The sequence below is a fragment of the Crinia signifera genome, chromosome 2, assembly GCF_055691185.1.
Source record: "Crinia signifera chromosome 2, ASM5569118v1, whole genome shotgun sequence".
Taxonomy (NCBI): domain Eukaryota; kingdom Metazoa; phylum Chordata; class Amphibia; order Anura; family Myobatrachidae; genus Crinia; species Crinia signifera.
In genome coordinates this window covers 192,155,548-192,174,777 of record NC_139218.1, presented here as the reverse complement: position 1 = coordinate 192,174,777, position 19,230 = coordinate 192,155,548, and positions in this window count along the sequence as shown.

Here is a 19,230-nt window from a genome sequence, read left to right as displayed (position 1 = left end):
AGGGCTCTGTCAGGAACGCAAAAACTGGCTCTGTCAGGAAGGGGTTAATCTGGTTTCTGCAAGACTGTGAGGACAAACCAGCATTCTTATGGCAAGGCTACAGCATATCATCTGTTTATCTATTACTCTTAAGTGCATCAATATCCTGGGTTATTGCACATGAGCATGCAGCAACCCAGGTAGGTGTATTATGCAGTGTGAAATCACCAAATTGACCCGGGTCCAACAATGTTGCAATTAAACTCGGCTAGCAAATAACAGTCAAAACTGATTCAGCCTGGATTGTTGTGCAGTATCAACATGCAAGCCAGGTCAATGTGACCAGACACCTATTTACACCATAGGATGAGAGCACTTGGATTGGGTAGTGATAGCCATGATGTCACCAACACAGCAATAAGCCAGATCGGGCCACCAATCTGAAAGGGGTCTCAGCCAGGTCACATATGTGTCCAAAATCCTGGGTGCAAAAGGTAAAAAGCGGTGTGAAAGAGGTATTGGTAAAGTAATACTTATTTTTCAAAAATAACTATATACAGTAAGAACCCAATGTGAACTGCATTACTGACTAGCAGCTGTTAAGATAATCATAAAGAAAAGTGAATAATTGTGTCTTACCTATATACATAAAAATATATAACACTAAGAATGCCGCACTAAAGTTTCAGTTTAAAAGCTTAGATTTGCTATGCTTCAATTCACTCCTGAAATGAGATAAAAGAAACAGCAATTTCTTAGCATAACTGAACGGTAGAGATAATTAGTCAGCTGGACAAAGAGCATGATATGCCACAGGGATGACAGTGCTATTATTAAGAATACATGGCAACCCATTGTTTCTAATGTATTAGTGTTGATTGGGAGATAATGAAATCAGGATGAGAATAAAAGGAAAATGCACAATATCTTTTAGTATTTCTGACCATTTGAAAATCATAAAGCAGGTACAGTAGGTTAAAAAGTCAGAGTTAGACATTCATTCGGTGGGCTGTGGTTGTAAATTCACTGGGATAAATTAAAAGTGCACTATTATTAGTCTAGAGAATCTATAAATCTGCAACAACCCCAAAAATATACAACAAAGAGCAAAAACAACAACCAGCAACAAATTGTGAGAGAAGGAGCTATTGCTGAGTGAAGGTGTTAATGTCCTTGATCAGCTTGTCACCAGAGGGTGGCAATCTGGACCTCTTGGTGTTTGCCGGAAATGCTGCAGATAGAGAAGAGTGCCGTAGCAGATAGGTAACACTGGAGATGCTGGTGAATGAAACATTGAAGTCTTTTGGGGGTATTCTATATGGGATTTTGACTCTCGGAATGTCTTCCGACAGTAACTCGACAGTCGGAATTCAACGTTCCGGTTGTCTAGTGTTGGGAAGTCTGTGGATCGGCTAAAATGGCCGCTCATTGTTGAAAAACAGGTATGAATTTGACAATCCATGGCCCTTAATGACAAAACAGATCCCACTTTAAAAAAAGTACACAGGGCTCAAAGATCCGGGTCTGTCCTGTGAAAAAATACACTGTGTCCGAAGTTACAATGCAGCTGACTCTACCACCTCCTCAACCACAAGAAACCTCTGGCACATTGCTTCACATGATAAGGACTTGAAAACCTCCAACAGTTCCAGAATGTTGCTATGCTACAATAGAGGCCAGAACATTCAGGACATTGTTGACTACATAGACATCACAAAGAGAACAAACCCTCTGATCGCTGTGAAACTGTGGATGCTACAAGTGTTTGTCATGTACCACATGCAAATACAGGTTATACACACAAATTTTCTTTTACCCTAATTCTAGACACAAATTTAAAATCCTACTGTATTTCCCTTATCCTGTTCCAGTAACTTTCCTATTCATTTAAGTGTTCATGCGGACTGTGCTATGTGTGGAAAATTGATTAGAGCCTTCAAAGAAAGGATAGCCCTACACAGATCGACTATCCACAATGCCATCAGCTGGAACAAAGAATCCGATGAGCCAGTTGGATAACTGTTTTCCTGATACTTCATTTTTTGTTTCTATGTTACTTAGTTTGCTTTTTCTTTATTATAATTCTCTTGTCTCTCCTAAATCAGGAAAAAAACTAAATAAGGAGGCAATTTAGACTATCAGGAGTCCTGATAGTCTAAATTGCCGCCTTATATAGTTTTTTTCTCCTGTCCCCTGATTTGAGTTCTATGCCTTCTTTGTATCATGATTTATCTGTTTCACCCTGTTGTGCAAATTGCTGTATTGTTTTTATTTCTGTCCCCTCCCCGTTCCCATAGATACCATTGATGCCGGGCCATTGGCATCCCTTCAAGTAGTCACTTCTGGGTTGGTCGCGCCAGAAGTAATGTGAGAAGCCATCAATGGATAACGTCAACCCGGTAGTTCTTAGGAGTATGACACTTGCCAGGCCATCGCTGCCTCTCCATTGCATTTTTTAGGAAAGCGTTTGACACTATGGCCCTTATTCACATTGGCGCGTACGCATGCGAATTCGCACGTTTCACCCTGCAACCCCCATTGCGCATGTGCAGCAAGCGCACTGCGCATGTGCAATGTCATTAAAAAATACTCGCAAGCAAACTTTCTCGGAGATTTCTCCGTGCGAACGAGTGCATCGGTAGTAGGCGTGCAGTGGGCGTTAGCATGGGCGCGACCATTATAATGAGCAAAAGTGGGCGTACACATGGGCGTACACATGGGCGTTCACTATGAGTGGTGGGAGTGCTTTCGCATGAGTGCAAGAGGGATTGTTCCCCTCCAACGCAAAACTTTTCGCCAGCTCAAAGCAGGTTTTTCGTTTCGCACACCTTGCTCCTTGTAATGTGCTCATTCGTACGGAGCTAACACACGCACGAAATGGCCAAATCAATGGGTAAATCAATGGCACCTGCACACTATTGACACCAATACATGGTTGATTTCATGAGACAATTACCTCAGCACAACTTCTGATTGCATACCACCAGCAATCAAGTGTTAGCAGATACAAACTTCTTCTGTTGCTAAAGTTATTTTGACCAAACCAATTCGCTAAAACCAAACAAATCCCACCCTTATAAATTTGCCTTATGTAACATACCACCACTATTGTCATTTCTACTCTGCTATATTTCGTAGTAATGTTGATTGAGTAATAATGTGGGTTGTATGTGGAATAAACACATAGTCGAGATGCATGAATGATTGAAGTAGTTACAGTAACACTTCACACATCACATCAGGGTAGGTTGACATAGTAAAATATAGGAGCACCATAATTAAGGCCCTAACTTAACACATACACATAAACAACACATTGTGGGTAGTCATAGGCATTTATTACAGTTACACATGTAAACATATTAAATATAAATGTACTGAGGGATAAGTAGTATGTTCCTTTTGCTACTTATTAGGGAAGCCACTTTAGATAATGAGGAAACATGATTAAATTCAGCTGTATTGTGTCAATGTAATTGGCTTGCAAAGTTGATGATTGTATCCAGCACATGAAAATTATTGAGGAGGGTGATGTGATTTAATTGATGTGTGCGTGGATGTTTGCTGCGTGCATACTAGTATTTGGTTTGCTAACATTTGGGGAGTAGAGCATGTTCGTTAGCAGCTTGAGGTGAGTGTGCGTGCGCAAATGTGTGGGCGCGTGCGACCAGTTACACGTACGCACAGCGATAGACCACCCCCCTTCTTTGTATGGTTGTGTGCGAATGATTTCGCAACCACTGTAGGCGTGCCTTCGCCCGATGCGTGCGTGTGGTTTTTTCCGTAAGAGTGCTTGCGAATGTGCATGCGAGCGCATGAACCTGAATGAGGGCCTATGTACACTGCTCTTCCCATAAGAACATGCATCATCTGCTAACCTAAAGTGCAACTCATGTCAAAATGAGGTAAGACTTTGTTAGACATTATCAATTTTATTCTAGCCAAAATGCTTGTTCTTGTCCATTTTCAGCATGCATTCTTTTTCTTGGGGTGCATTACACAGCTACAAGACTGTTGAGATGGTTAGCAAAAATGTATCATAGTAATTGTCTGAACCAAATTATGATCTGAGCTGTGTTATTGACTGTGGGTGAGGTGAATTCAACACAACCTCTATTTTGTTGTCTGATTTCCCCTTTGTCAATCATTTCAAGGAGCCAAAAAATCACATTTGTCACATTGTTGAAGTAAATCAAGTGTAGTTACTCAATTGTCTAAATAACATCACATATCTGAGTAACTATGATTTACCAAGCTTAAAGGTCAGACTGTTTAGACTCCAGGTCCATAACATTATATTTCCTCTATTAACGTGTCTGTCACTGTGTTACTGGAGTGCCACAGTGCTGTTCAGCTATAAGGTAATTAGCTCAAGATAGATGAATGCCTTATTGTATTTAATGCTGTTTGTCTCCTATTCCGTGTATTCTTCCATATTCAATAAACCTACAGGTAAGCTAGTTTGAAATCAAAGTGTGGACTTGCTCACATCCACAAATACACAGCTACCATATTGTGGGCATCTGGCAATATGAAGGACTTTTATTAAACTGCCAGGGTGTTCTGCATGCTTTCTCGAATTATAAAATTATGTAGATAGACTATCTATCTGGTGTTCCTTGTAACTCGTGGTGACTGGTGCATTGCTCTTTTCCAAACTGTGCAGGCTTAAGATATTGCAAATACCTGTAAGACTTTAATATCGTAACAGTCCTTTGTGTGTATTTAACATTAGGTACTGTTTTTCTGGTAAGGGTCCTCTGCCTCCTTCTGCAGATACATTGTGAAACAATCCAACACTTATAAGTCTGCAAAGATGTCTTTGATTTTTTCCAAAAGATATTTCATGCTATGCAAAACCAGACTTATCTCGAAATCTTTAGATTTCCCTTTTATAGAAAGCCACCATACTCCATTCTACCAGAGAAAGAAACCTGAAGTATGTTAACTTATATTATTGTTCCTGCACTTTTGGCCATATGGCTGTTGAAATAAATGTACCTTGAAGAATTATGGGGAAGCATCAGGTTTCATCTCAATGTGGGCTTTGTGATAAAATAATGACATCACAGTCCCACAATAAAAAGCACTGGTGCATTCAGTGGGATTCAAACCCATGCCCTTTTGAACTGCCAGCCTGGGTTCCTTGACCCGCAGCATTGGCTGTTTCTCAGACTCCTGTTTTGGTCATGCTTTACCTTCTGAGCTGTCCCTGTTCTCCACCCTCTTTCTCTCCACAGCCATTCCCCTGCAGACTGTGGGTTATATAAGGCAGAGAGTCATTGTGGTCATTAGATTGCATCAAACTGGACATATTTATATTTAGCAAAAACCTTATCATGCAAGACCATATATATATATACATAATATATATGTACGAGCATATCTGTGTTGCTCTAATTTATCATCAAGCCATGTCTATCCTGCAGTATATCCCTATAGCAAGGACAAAGACAGAGCAGGAATAGACAAGGAGATGTGCAGCCAGAGAAACACTGAAGTAGAGAATGTGAAGGGTAATTGGACAGGCAGATAGACACAGACCAACCGGTAAGGACAGAGAGACAGGAAGGAATAGACAGCAGATAAAGGAAGTAGAGAACAGCTGGTACTATTTTTATGTCTACTGTCTGTTCTCAATCTCGTTTTGTTAGATAAGGGATATCTAAATATAAGAGTTGGCATATTTGAGAGTTTTTCTTAAAATGTTTTTCAGTCATTTAAGTAAATCATCCATCTGTTACCTACTGATTAATTAGCGGATGCTTTCACAATATAGTACTTCTGGTCATTTCATAAAAGTACGCTTCCTTTTATTACTCAAATACTAGTTTGTGATTAAACTGGCAACCAACGTGGGTATAACAAAAGTTCCTGAACCTTTTTTTGTCTAAAAGTAAAATTAGTATGCTTGTTCCATAGACCAGCCCTTGTTCCTTGGTGGATTTTTCTTATTTTCTCATATATGGAGACTACACATAATCATTTTTGTCTGCTTCCAAGCAGCACCATGATTATCACAGGAAGAGCAGCTGGAAGCAGCCAAATGCAGTTACAGTCAGGTTGGAGCACTACTAACATCCTTTCAGCCACTGCAAAATTATATTGTTGGTGTGAATTAATTTTGTACAAACAAAAAAAAATCTGTGTCAAAGAGATTAATTGGTAGAATATATTAATTTACTAGAACTTAAACTCGTTTGCATTCATTTGTAGAATGGGAAGGAGATAGTTTGTTGTTAATAAAAGAAAATGCAGTACTTATGTATTATCACGGCGCCCGATTTTTCCATCAGGTCGGAAAAATCGCGTTGATCGCATTGATCGCATGCGTCCAAATCGCGCATGCGATGCGATCGATGCGATTGACGCAAATATTCCATAGGAATCAATGTTAAATGGTTCCAAATGTTCCATGACACCCCATTTCACTGTAGAGGCAATGTTAAATGCCCCCCAGCCCCCCCCCATTAGGTGTATGCCCCCTCATTATTAATGCCACCCCACCATCAACGCCAACCCGAAGCGTGGCAAGCGCAGCGAGCCCACGAGGGGCGGCGGTACGTGTCCTCCGACCTTTTCATACCCCACTATCCACGTTGGTGTGGAGTTGATTTTATATAGTGTGGCGAGCGCAGCGAGCCACCGAGCCCGAAGCGTGGCGAGCGCAGTGGAATACGAGCCCGAAGCGTGGCGAGCGGACGCGGATTACTTAACATGTATTTTGCGTCCCCTCGCCACGCTTCGGCCTCGTATTCCTCGTCCGCTTGCCACGCTTCGGGCTCGGCACACTGTATAATGGGGGGGCCCTGGGGGCATTTAACATTGCCCCTAAAGTGAAATCGGGTGTCAAGGACCATTTGGAACCATTTAACATTGATTCCTATGGGAAAATCACGTAGATCACGTCGATCGCATCGCATGCGCGATTTGGTCACATGCGATGCGATCAACGCGATTTTACCGCAAAATCACGTCCATCGCATATGAATGTATGCCTTACCACCTAACTGACAATAGGGATGTCATATAAACACAAGCTGCTTAATATAATATTTTCTGAATTTCTCTATAAGAAACTTTTTGCTTTGTATATTGTTAAGGGCATGTATAGGAAAAGGGTAAATGTAAGGCCAATACTATACATAGAATTATATACAGTATGGAAAGCATAGGTGCCGACTTATTTTGCTGGTGGGTGCTCAAGCCAAAAATATAGGGGAGTGGCTTCATGAGGAAGGGGCATGGCCTCTTCAGAAAAGTGGGCATGGCCTCTGTAATACAGACATGTTTATATATAAATATACACACACACAAATATATATATATATATATATATATATATATATTCTAAAAGAGAAGAGAGGAGCGCTCCCATAGTGCTTATAAAGTTTTATTTTCAGACAAAATGGTAAAAGTCCAACAGCAAATTGAGGACTGGGTCACGTACCAGAGGTGACGGTTAGGCACAACCGCGGGTGTAAACAGCATATATTTGCGCTGCTCCAAGCAGCATAAACGAACCGAAGTGCTCTCACCACTCGTCTCGTCTCCACAGGTATGACTGGCGTCGGTACTTTTACCTGTGAATCCGGGTGCCCGCAAGGGTAATTAGTGGAGCTGCCGGTCGAAAAAACAGACCCTGAGTGCTTAAGGATAAAGGACACAGACGGGACCTTGGTTCCAATTATTAACAGTAACTCTAAGGACTTGCGCACTATATTTGGACTTTTTTGTGATATATATATATATATATATATATATATATATACCAATGAATTTGGTCTCGGCACTCCGGCTATATAAATGTTCAACGTTGCGGTGCCTTCCAGGAACCAGGCGTTCAAATATATAACAATACAGTAGAACGGCGGCACTCGCATATGCGAGTGCCGCCGTTCTACTGTATTGTTATATATATATATATATATGTCACATGTGCTTCTGCTAAGTGCCACTCGCTAGATCCCTGGTTGGTTGCCATCCCTGGAAAATGACTCACCACCTTCAACATGCAGAAGCGCAGCCACAGAAGCACCCCAAACGTGTACGTCCATGGGGCGCCTAGGACAGTAGTGAAGGAGAAGGAGGCGGGCGAGTCCTGCATCCGAAAGTACAGACTGCGCATGTCTGCACTGTCTGTACTTGATTGATGGCCAGTCCCATCTCACTGTTGTTGAGCTCCTGCACGTGTGTGTAGAAGCTAATCATGAGAGAACCTGAACCTGGGTTGGCGGGCCGCGGCGGGATCATAATATGTGGCCAAGGCAGTGTCTTTTTTTACAAATAAAAAATGACAGCCGCTTGACTCGAGGGTACACGTGATACAGCATACAATGCTGGGGCCACTCTTCTGGAGATGCAGAGACTATGTGGCGCATGGAGTGCTTTTGTGAGCTCCCACGACTGTCTGTCAAACCCGGCACTCCCCAAAGACTCCACCGGCGCTGGTGGGTGCTTAACATTTTCTGTGGGTGCCTAGGCCCCGGAGCACCCACGGAATCGTCGCCTATGATGGAAAGGTGTCGGGTAATGCCATGGGCATTATAGCATGTGAGCCATAGAAGAGGGCACCAAACCACAGTCTTGCCTATGACCCCAGAGATCTTTACATGATTACATAATTGCAGACATAATTATTCTTAATTCGTCATTATGTCTTGCTTCAAGGGCTGCATTGCCAGTGGTCTAGCTATACAGTAACTGAATTATCTTTGTTGTGTTTGTACCAAATATCAACCTGCCAGCTATTACCTGATCAGCTGTGACTTTCAGAAGGAAAAACTGCAGAATAGTTGACCGAACTTGAATTCTGTTCCCATTCTATACCTAGCACAGATTTATGGATATAAAATCTCATTTTTGTACATTCATCCAGCATTTTATTTGCAAATGTTGTCAGCATTCAGTTGGTACTGCACAAAGTCATATACTGTCACATTGTTTGATAGACTAAGCTTCCATGAGCAATACTGATTGATCACTGACAGATAAGTTCTCCTGTCAGCTGTGAAAAGTTGAAACGCTGCTCTGACCTTCAGCTCCTTCATAATGTCTTCATATTATACACACCTTCAGAGATGTAATATGTATATGTTCTCCATCATGTGGGTACTATCAGTGCATAATAGTCCTTTAAAAAAAACTAACAATCAATAATGGAGACACCTTCACACTCAACTGATTTTAGCATCAGTCAAAATTACACTGATGTATTCAAATAAAAATAATGAATACAACAACAGAAGAGAAACATATTCTTAGTTTTGGAAAATAAAGTTAAATATAAAACTTGCAAACACCATACCTGTGGGGCTGGATTGAAATAATGCCAGGTGTGTATCAATGGCTGGAGCTAAATGACCACAGGAAAAGTGCTTGTAATTGAATAGATTCAGGTGAAAAAGTCCCAGCACTGTCCTTGCGCAGTAAATAGGGCCACTAGCTAAATCCAGTCCATAGTCATTTAAATATTTTTAACCTAATGTTTTGATCTGTATAAAAATCTGTGTACCATAGTTTTCACATATTACACTAAAGTAATATTTTGATGTTCATAAAATAATATCTCATGCCAGATTATTGGAACTATTTCACAAGTTTCGCCATGAGTTCTAAGTGCTGTCAAAGCTAATAATAGCACAAAAAAAGCCATTACACTAAATAAAAAAATGATAATTCTACCTTCTCTCCATTAAGCTGCAATTTTAAATCAATATTATTTATATTTCAGAAATACTATAGGCAATCAGGTCGCCAAGAGTTAATCTTTTTTCATGTAGTATGCAGCCTTTTTATATCCGTTATAGGATCCAACAAAAATCCAACAGACACTAACATAAATTCAATAGTTTTTTATATATAAAAAAAATGTAACATATGCTCACATCACAAATATGTATCATGGAAGAGGCTAGGCGTGAATTGCAGTGATGGACAAAGGGCACCACCAGTACAAATAGGCCCTTTGCCTACATGTGCATGCACAAACATTAACACTAGGGTTCATTTTTGTTGGGAGCCAATTAACCTTGGAACACATTTCCATAGGTGTACATGTTTAAGCTGTATGGTTGGACCTTTCTTGATATGAATTATAAAAGAAAGAGGTGAAGAACTGGGAGAAATTTTTGCGCTACAGATCTGCTGGCAGAGAAAACATAATGGTGTCCCCACACCACGTATAAACAATCAAAAGTGGGCCTGCGCTCTGTTGTGTGGAATAGAATGCAACGTCCCTGTTAGGGGATAAAAGACCTCTTCTCCCCCTCAAATACCAGTGAATATAACCAGCTTGTTATATGTAGAGTGATATCTATGGATCCTTCACCATATTAAGTAGGGATAGGGAGACTACCATACATCTTTTTCGAGAGATGCCTATCTCCTCTTCTCTGAAAATACGTACATACACTGGAGGCAGAGGTTCTCGGTTAGTCCGGTCAAATGTCCATATAACAGTTTAACATGTATGGAAAGAGAGTGAAGCCATACATAGTGTAACACAGTATTTTTTTGGGTGACAAAAAATTTAGGCTAAAAACACATTTAAAGATAAAATGTAAGGTGGAGTCCACAAGGGGAGAGGGCAATTACTGGAGACGGTGGAGAACTAGATGGAATAGCTCTCTATAGCGCTAAAATGATAGTCCTGGAAACTGTCACTTCGGCCATGGATGACCCGGCAACAGGCTTCCCCGGAGGTATCCAGCAGATCAGGACCGACACGTTTTGACCATTACTTCGGTCTTTTTCAAGGATGCCTATGAGTTTGACTGAGCACATAAATGTATACAGTATGTTTGCTGTTTATAATCAGGGAGCAAATGCTTCAAGAGGCATATTTAATTGAGATTATGTTAAATGTTATGTTAAATTAGTTTATTTTTTATATTATTATATATAAGTTATTACATTGTTAACATTAGCATTATTTTACCAATTGGAAATATGTAACTTTTTAATCATGCTGCCAACATTTTTTATTTAATTATTTTAAAAATAGATACATCAAGCTCCTTGAAATAAGTAACCAATCTAAGGAGATGCAGAGACCTAGCATAACTGGTTATGTCTATTCTTAAAACACATTTCATATGCAGTCACAGTATTCCATTTATTTACAGCATAGGAGGTCTATTCACATAAAGGGATGAAGCAGAGTTGGACATAATTGAGCTGCAAATCGCTGGTAATGTGTATGTCTGTGATACACAAGGCAAATCTTTCAGATACACATTTATTTTATCAGTTGAAACAGATAGAAACATATATTGCATACATATCTACCTTAAAGTTCTCCCTTCTGGAAGAATTGACCTGCAGGGAACTTTGAGGGATGGGGCCAGAGCCCTGCCATCATCAAGCCCCACCCCCACTCCGACAAAATGCAGCAATTTACAATTCTGCTGGGAAGGGGGGCGAAGCAAAAATGACAATCAAATTATTTTTTTGCAGTATTCTAATAAAAGTCAGTCATGCCTGCAGATCGCCGTATACGAGGTGGGTGCTCCTCCCAAGCAGACGACACCCATAAAATGCTGGGCCTTCCCCTGCTGATGCCTCTTGCCTGCCCCTTTCCTCCCCGCTTTGAGCGAATGGCCCGGCAAGAGTGAAAGTCACCAAAGCCGTTTTCCCGGGGCTTTGTGCATGCGCATATTCGCACATGTGCAAACCTCAAACATTGGACTCGGATCCTAACCTGTATCACTTGTATGTACTAGTATTTTATGCTTGAACTTCTCATTTGGATTGATTTTTTTTTTTTTGCCCCTAACAGCAGACCATTTTTAAGGATGCTAGAAGAGGCCGTTTCCTCTAGCATCCTCAAAACCTGTCTGCTGTAAGGGGCGGACATTTTGTTAGGGCTATTTTTCATTAGCAGCAGCAGGAAGAATGCCGGGAGTCAGGACTGCAGGGAAGTAGATGTGCAGGTCCCGGCAGGCAGCAGCGGTTGAGCGATAGCCCCGCAGACCCTTGGCGCCCACATTTACTCAGTGCCTCCTTGTCATGGTGTGGTCTGTCTGGCTATTGTTACGCCACTGAATAGCCCTCATAATATGTGAGTTTGGTACACACAAAGAAACTGCTACATGTCTTGTACAAATTGATTTATTGTAAGTAAGGTACGTTAAAAGGCGGAGGCTTTCCTTGTTCCAGACATATATTGTATAAGGAACCTTTACACACCTATACCCAACCATATGCGAGTGAGGGTACATCTAATCACTTTGGATTCCTCAAAAAGGTGTCCAGAATTTTTTTTATACAACTCTACACATGTTTGTTTTTGTCTATTTTTCACAATTCACTCGAGCATGTCACTTCAATGATGAATAGCTGCCCCACACCAAGAAGCTCAAAGACTTTTTTAATTGCTCATTCTCACTTACAGTACCATTGAAGTAACCATATAAATCTACCTTGATGTGCAGTGAATAATTCCTGTATTATGGGGGTTATTCTAGTTCACTGCCAAAGGTGCAATCACTCTCTAATGGACAAAACCATATGCACTGCAGGTGGGGCTGATGTAACATGTGCAGAGAGGGTTACATTTTGGGTGGGTGGATTTGTACTTCAAACTGATATCTATGTTGCAGGGTTAAAATAAAGCAGATAGTATTTACCCTGCACAGAAACAATAAAACACCCAAATCTAACTCTCTCTGCACATGTTACATCAGCCTCACCTGCAGTGCATATGGTTTTGTCCATTAGAGAGTGATTGTGCCTTTGCGAGTGAACCAGAATAACCGCCTATATGAGTTGGGTACGCACAAAGAAACTGCAACATATCTTTCACAAATTGTTTTATTGTAAGATAAGTACGCACATCAAATTGGGATGTTTCTTTAAGAGAGGTAAAGGCTTCCCCTGTTCCATGTGTATAAAAGAAACCTTTACATACCTATATACACTTATATGTCACGTGAGTGAAGGTACGCTTAAACACTTTCCAGCTTTAAGTTTCTTCACAAGGTGATCAGCAGGCTTTTATACAGCTCTACTCATATGTTTGTTTTTGTTTTGTTTATTTTTTACATTTTTCTGGAGCACATCACTTCAATGATGAACAGTTGTGCTGAATAGCTACAGTACACTACAACACCATGAAGTTTGAAGAAACCTTTATGGGCAGTATACAATCAAATCTACTTCTACACCATCTCCACTAGATGAAGATAAAAAAATCCCTGATAGGTGTCTCTGCTCCACATTTTGTTTGAGTTTGTTACACCACCCTAGTCATTATTGTTCACCAAACATATGTACACACCATTTAAGACGATAAGTCACATTGGGCCTTATTTTGGTTCATTCTTTCTGACAAAATCCTTCTTAGATGGGCAAAACCATGTGCACTGCAGGGGGGCAGGTGTTACTTGTGCAGAGAGAATTAGATTTGGGTGGGGTTTTACTTCAAAGTGAGATCTATATTGCAGTGTAAAAATAAAGCAGTCAGTATTTTCCCTGCACAGAAACAAAATTACTCACCCAAATCTAATTCTCTCTGCACATGTTACATCTGCCCCCCCTGCAGTGCACATGGTTTTGTCCATCTAAGAAGGATTTTGTCAGAAAGAATGAACCAAAATAAGGCCCAATTGTTGTCTTTCTATTTTACATTATTTTATTTTTCCACATGGTCTGAATAGGTCTACAAAAAAGTTTCATTAAAGTGAAGTACAATACTCCTTTTTATTTACATCTTTATGTCGGCTCCTGATTGGCCAGAAATCATTCTGACTAGAGACGCCGAGAAAGAAACATCTCTGCGCCTGTGAAAGTCCTGTGAGCCGGGTACCACATGGGAGCAGCGCTTCTGCCGGAGAGGATGCCGAGGTCGTCGCCGGGGACCAGGTGAGTAGGATTTCCTTCCTTAGGTACCCCTGGGGACTACCTCGGATCCTGGACCCCGGATTCTTCAGCCCAGGAGCCCCGGAACCCCGGACCAGCCCCGGAACCAGGACCAAGGCCCCGGAACCGGACTCTTCTGCCCTGGAGCCCAGGATCCAGGGACCGACCTACGGGCTCAAGGTAGGTAAGTATCAGTGTGTGTGTGTGTGTTATGTGTGTATTAAACTTTTATTTTTCAGGCTGTCAGTGTGTTTTCTTTAACTATTTTTTGTACTGTAGAACTACAAGTGCCAGCGGGCCCTTTAATGCCCCGCATGCTGGGACTTGTGGTTCTCCAAGTCCCAGCATGCGGGGTAGGTTTGCTGGGACTCATAGTTCGCCAGTAGAAAACAATAGTTTATATTCTTTTTTTTACACAATCCATCAGCCCAATGCCCAGGGGCATCGGGGACAGCCCCGGACTATCAGCATGGGCTGGTAAGTCCTGGAGGGGGGGGACCCCTTCATTGGGGGGGTCCCCACTTCCCCAGGACCCCCGCCCATGCTGACCAGCCAGGGGGTTAATGCTTTGGCCGCGGGACCTTATATAATAAGTGTCCCCCGGCTGTGGCATTACCCTGCTGGCTGGTTGGGTCCGGTGCTGGTTCTTAAAATACGGGTGACCCCTAGTCATTTTGTCCCCCATATTTTGGGAACCAGCGCCGGACCTTGAGCCTGGTGCTGGTTTCATTAAATCAAGGGGACCCCTATTTGTCGGGGACCCTGATTTTATGTCACCAGCACCGGCTCAATGAGCCCGGGGCTGGTTATGCTCTGGCGGGGGACCCCGCGCTCATTTTTTTTTTATTTTAACCGTTTTTTTTTTTTTTAACACCAGAACCCTGCACAGAACATTGCGATCTGTGCAGGGTTCTGGCTATTTCGCCAAACAGAACCTGGTCTGAAATAAGGGCAATAATTAGACACCTAAAAAGTGCGATTTGCAAATGCGCATTGCATTAAATAAGCGAGTTGTATACTGTTCTTTACGAAAACATCTGGATGCGATAAAAATGCGAATTAATCTCGCACTTTTGGTCAGCATGCATTAACGCACATAATATGCGATTTCTGTCCCTTAGCGCATCCTATTAAATATGCGATTTGAAGGAAAAATGCTATATCGCCATTTTTTATTACTAATTAACGCAAAAAAAAAAATCGCAACCCATAGAATGTCACCCCCTATTTCCAAAACTTGTCTAATTATTATATTGTGGTTTTGGCTGTATCGGACCCATACCTCCCCACATGACCCTCTCCAGGAGGGACACAATGCTCTGTTTCTGGACTTCCCTCTGAATGTATGATTGCCATCATCTGTTTTAAACAGGTTAATGGATAAGAAAGGCATTTCTACACAGATGATGGTGTGAAAGTCCAGCAATAGAGCATTATGTCTATCCTGGAGATGTATGTTGGGAGGTAGGCAGACCTCTTCATGTCAGGAAGTTCCTCCAATTTCTAAGTGTAGCAGCTATCAGCAACAGCTACAGAGTGCCTGAATCGGATCTTTATCTGTGCTATACAGTGCAACACACCAGATGACCATCCCAGCATTGCTTGCTGAAGTGTGGAACAAAATCCATTAAGAGTGAGTTCTAAGGTGGATGCCAGTCTGTCCATTGTGTGTTTGGAGACTTGCTGCTAACACTTTTGGAATGCCAGCACATTTTTATCTTAATTGGGGAATTATTTATAATTTAGCTAACCTAAGACACTACCTAACAAAACCTCATACTCATAAATGGAAAGCCTTATCAAGGAGAACAGGAGAGATAAAAGGTTGGCAACAGCTAGACATGTAAAAACAGGCTGTTGCAATTACTTTTATGTAGACAGGGATTTGTAATCAGGTGCTGTAACCAGTGCCGGTACTTGTGTACTATCACGGCGCCCATCGCATCGCAGACCATAAGGCATGAGTTAAATTGTATAAGCACCCTAATGGGGGCTTACAATGTTAAATGCACCCCCACGCCACCCCCACTATGAACGTGAACCCGAAGCGTGGCGAGCGGCGGCGGTACGCGTCCTCCGACCTTTTCATACCCCCACTATCCACGTCGGCGTGGAGTTGATACTATATAGTGTGGCGAGCGCAGCGTGGCGAGCGCAGCGAGCCCCGCGAGGGGACGCGCATTACTTAACAGGTATTATGCGTCCACTCACCACGCTTCGGGCTCGGTGGCTCGCTGCGCTCGCCACACTATATAAGATCAACTCTTTACGCCGACGTGGATAGTAGGGGTATGTAAAGGTAGGAGGACGCGTACTGCCGCCCCTCGCGGGCTGGGTGCGCTCGCCATGCTTCGGGTTCACGTTCATAGTGGGGGTGGCGTGGGGGTGCATTTAACATTGTAAGCCCCCATTAGGGTGCTTATACAATTTAACATCATATCGAGGGCTTATTCAATTTAAATCGCATCGCAGTGCATCGGGTGTATGCAATGCGATGCGATTAATAGTTGTGCAACCAAATATCGTGGGCGCCGTGCTAGTACACAAGTACCCCAGTGCCAGATTAAGGTCTAAATGAGCCTGAAGCTGAAAATTATCAAGGGCCTATTATGCGCAATGATAGGGGTTGTGGCCAGCACCTAATAATGTTGGGAACGTGACCAGTGTTCTGGTTGGGTAGTCTGCTCATGGGTGTGTCTCTATTTGTGTAAATACTTTCAACTAATTATATATGCCTGGAAAAGGCAGGGGGCTGGCATGGGAAAAATGCAGGGATATATATTGGCGAGTGCCTTCCAAAGGGTGACGATGTCCTAAGATACTTGCAGGGTGAGGCGGCACTTCAGGCATAAAAATAAATAAAAAATTCAGCAACTTTTATGTGGTCACCTAAATTTACCACATCATATACCTCTTATACAAATCATGCAACACAATAGTAACCCCCTTATACTGTACTTGCCTCTTACACATTATGCCACATGGAATGAGCCAAAATTCACACTATGGCACACAGATTGAGTCAAAATTCATGTTATGCCACACAGATTAAGGCAAAATTCACATTTTGCCACATGGATTGAGCCAAAATACACACTATGCCAATCAGATTGAGCAATAATGCCCAATATGTTCCAGAAACAGGGGCATGGCGCGCATTAAAAATTTACCCCATAATGCCTATTATGCACACCATAATGTCCATTATGTATTATGCCAAACACCATAATGCCTATTCAAAATTATGCTACATAAGTGCTGCAAATACAAGGGAGGCAGGAATCTGCACACATATGTGAGCCATTAATGACTAACTAACTCTTGCTTTTGTGCCACACACCCATTTACAAGAGACTTTTGGGACTTAAAACCACAGGTGTGGATCAATCCACAGAGTGGACAGCAACACCACAAAGTGGACCACTGGATTTATACTAAACTAAGGGTCTTTAATTGACCAATTGCCTAAATATAATACCAACATCATACGGAAACTTGATATTAAATAATTACATGTGTATACCTTTGATGTTATTTTTCACAGTGCATAATAGTTTGTTTACTTGAGTAACTTTATCTTGTAACCTTACCCTTATTTATTTGTTATCTATTTTTCTTTAAGTTTTATTTCTATTTTCATTTTTTATCTTTAAGTATATATTTTTGTCATTTTTTATGTAATAAAGTTTTTATATATTTGTATATTTTAATGATTAATTTTGTATAGAGCGCCTAGTGGTAATTTTTTCTAATAAGTGCTGCTTACCTACATGCTCATTGCCAGGGGTTCCATGCTCATTGCCTGTGGTTCCATGTCCATTTCCATGTGGGATTACATGCTCATTGCCAAGGGGGAATACATGCTCGCTGTAACTGGGGGACAGCCGCCACTGGGCAGAAATGACAGCCGTTGTAACCAGGCAGAAAGCAGGGGGCTACCCGGCTGTATTCAGAGCACTGCAGGTCCCAGCTATTTCAAATAATACCCCTTTCACACCAAAAAAATGCAGGGATTTATGGGGGAATATGGTCCCAGGATCATGCACGGACATTCCCGGGCTGGCCCCTTTTACCCCAGCCTAGTCCCTGCATTTTCTGGTGTGAGGGGGAGAGAAACCCCCCCCCCCCCTTTAAACAACCAGCTATATCTTCAGAACCAACTGACCCATTTACATGTGGGCTTCAAATGATTTTGGTCCCGTGAAACTGGGCCATTTGGTTCCAGAGAAATCTGTCCTCAAACAACATGAACAGCCATGAAATTACATTTCAGAAATGAAAATATCAGTGTTTCCGCAATACTGTATCTCTAGAAACAATGAACCCATATGGACTAGCCTGATATCAAATTGAAGGCCCAGCGATTTGGATTCGACTGAGATCAACCTCAAGCTTCTGTGATGTCGAAGGGGGAACTGGCAGCCATTGGAACTGGGTGGGGGTTGGAATTAGCGGGTCCCATGTTTTCCTATGGGGAAAACGTTCGAGCTTTGCATGGCGATATCTTCTGGGGGGGCTAGCGACGCGGGCTGGGCTCGATGAAAAGCCCTGGCCCTCAGCAACAAAATGGGCCTATTTGAAGAGTGGGCCTGGAGCTGTAGATTTATCAGGCCCATTGTTAATCTGGCCCTGGCTGTAACCAAGAGAGCCTGAGACACAGGTTGGAAATATTTTCATCAGCTTTCAAAGATTAATTTACTTCCATTGCTTAAGAACAGCTGTAAGCTCTTAAACCATTGCTAGCAGTTTACCCTGTTTTATCACTGGACTTAAACTACTTAAATAACTAAATCTAATTTCTCATTTTAAATCTATCATACATACATACATACATACATACATACACTAATGATGAAGGTAAAAAAAAGCTTACAATTGCTTCGAGGGGCAGTTCTAAGTATTATATTATTAAGGCAAGGAAGCAGTTTTATTCCTTGAATAATGAGGGCTAGCACGCATCAATCACAATGAAACACTGTAACACTCCAAAACAGTAATACAGTAGTAATATCTTGTAATAAGCAAACCTGTCTCCTTGCATACTGTTTCTCTGCTACTCAAATAGAAATTCTTCACCAGCCAAATGTATTTCAACTATTATTATGCCTTTTTGCATGACTCCATTTTCTGGAAACATAAAATACTCTTTGGTATAGATCTGAATACTATTTCCTACCAATTATACTTCTTGCTTTTGCTTTACATTGATTGCAGTGCAAAATTGGTACATCAGCTTTTTTTATTTATTTTTTTGCATACTATTTTCACCTACCCTATATACTGTACTAAAAAAAATGTAGTGCATGGCAGATGGCATGTATAAAATGCATTGGCTTGTATTGCTGATTTCAAATATATTATCACAGATTTACAATTTAAATGATCTGTCAG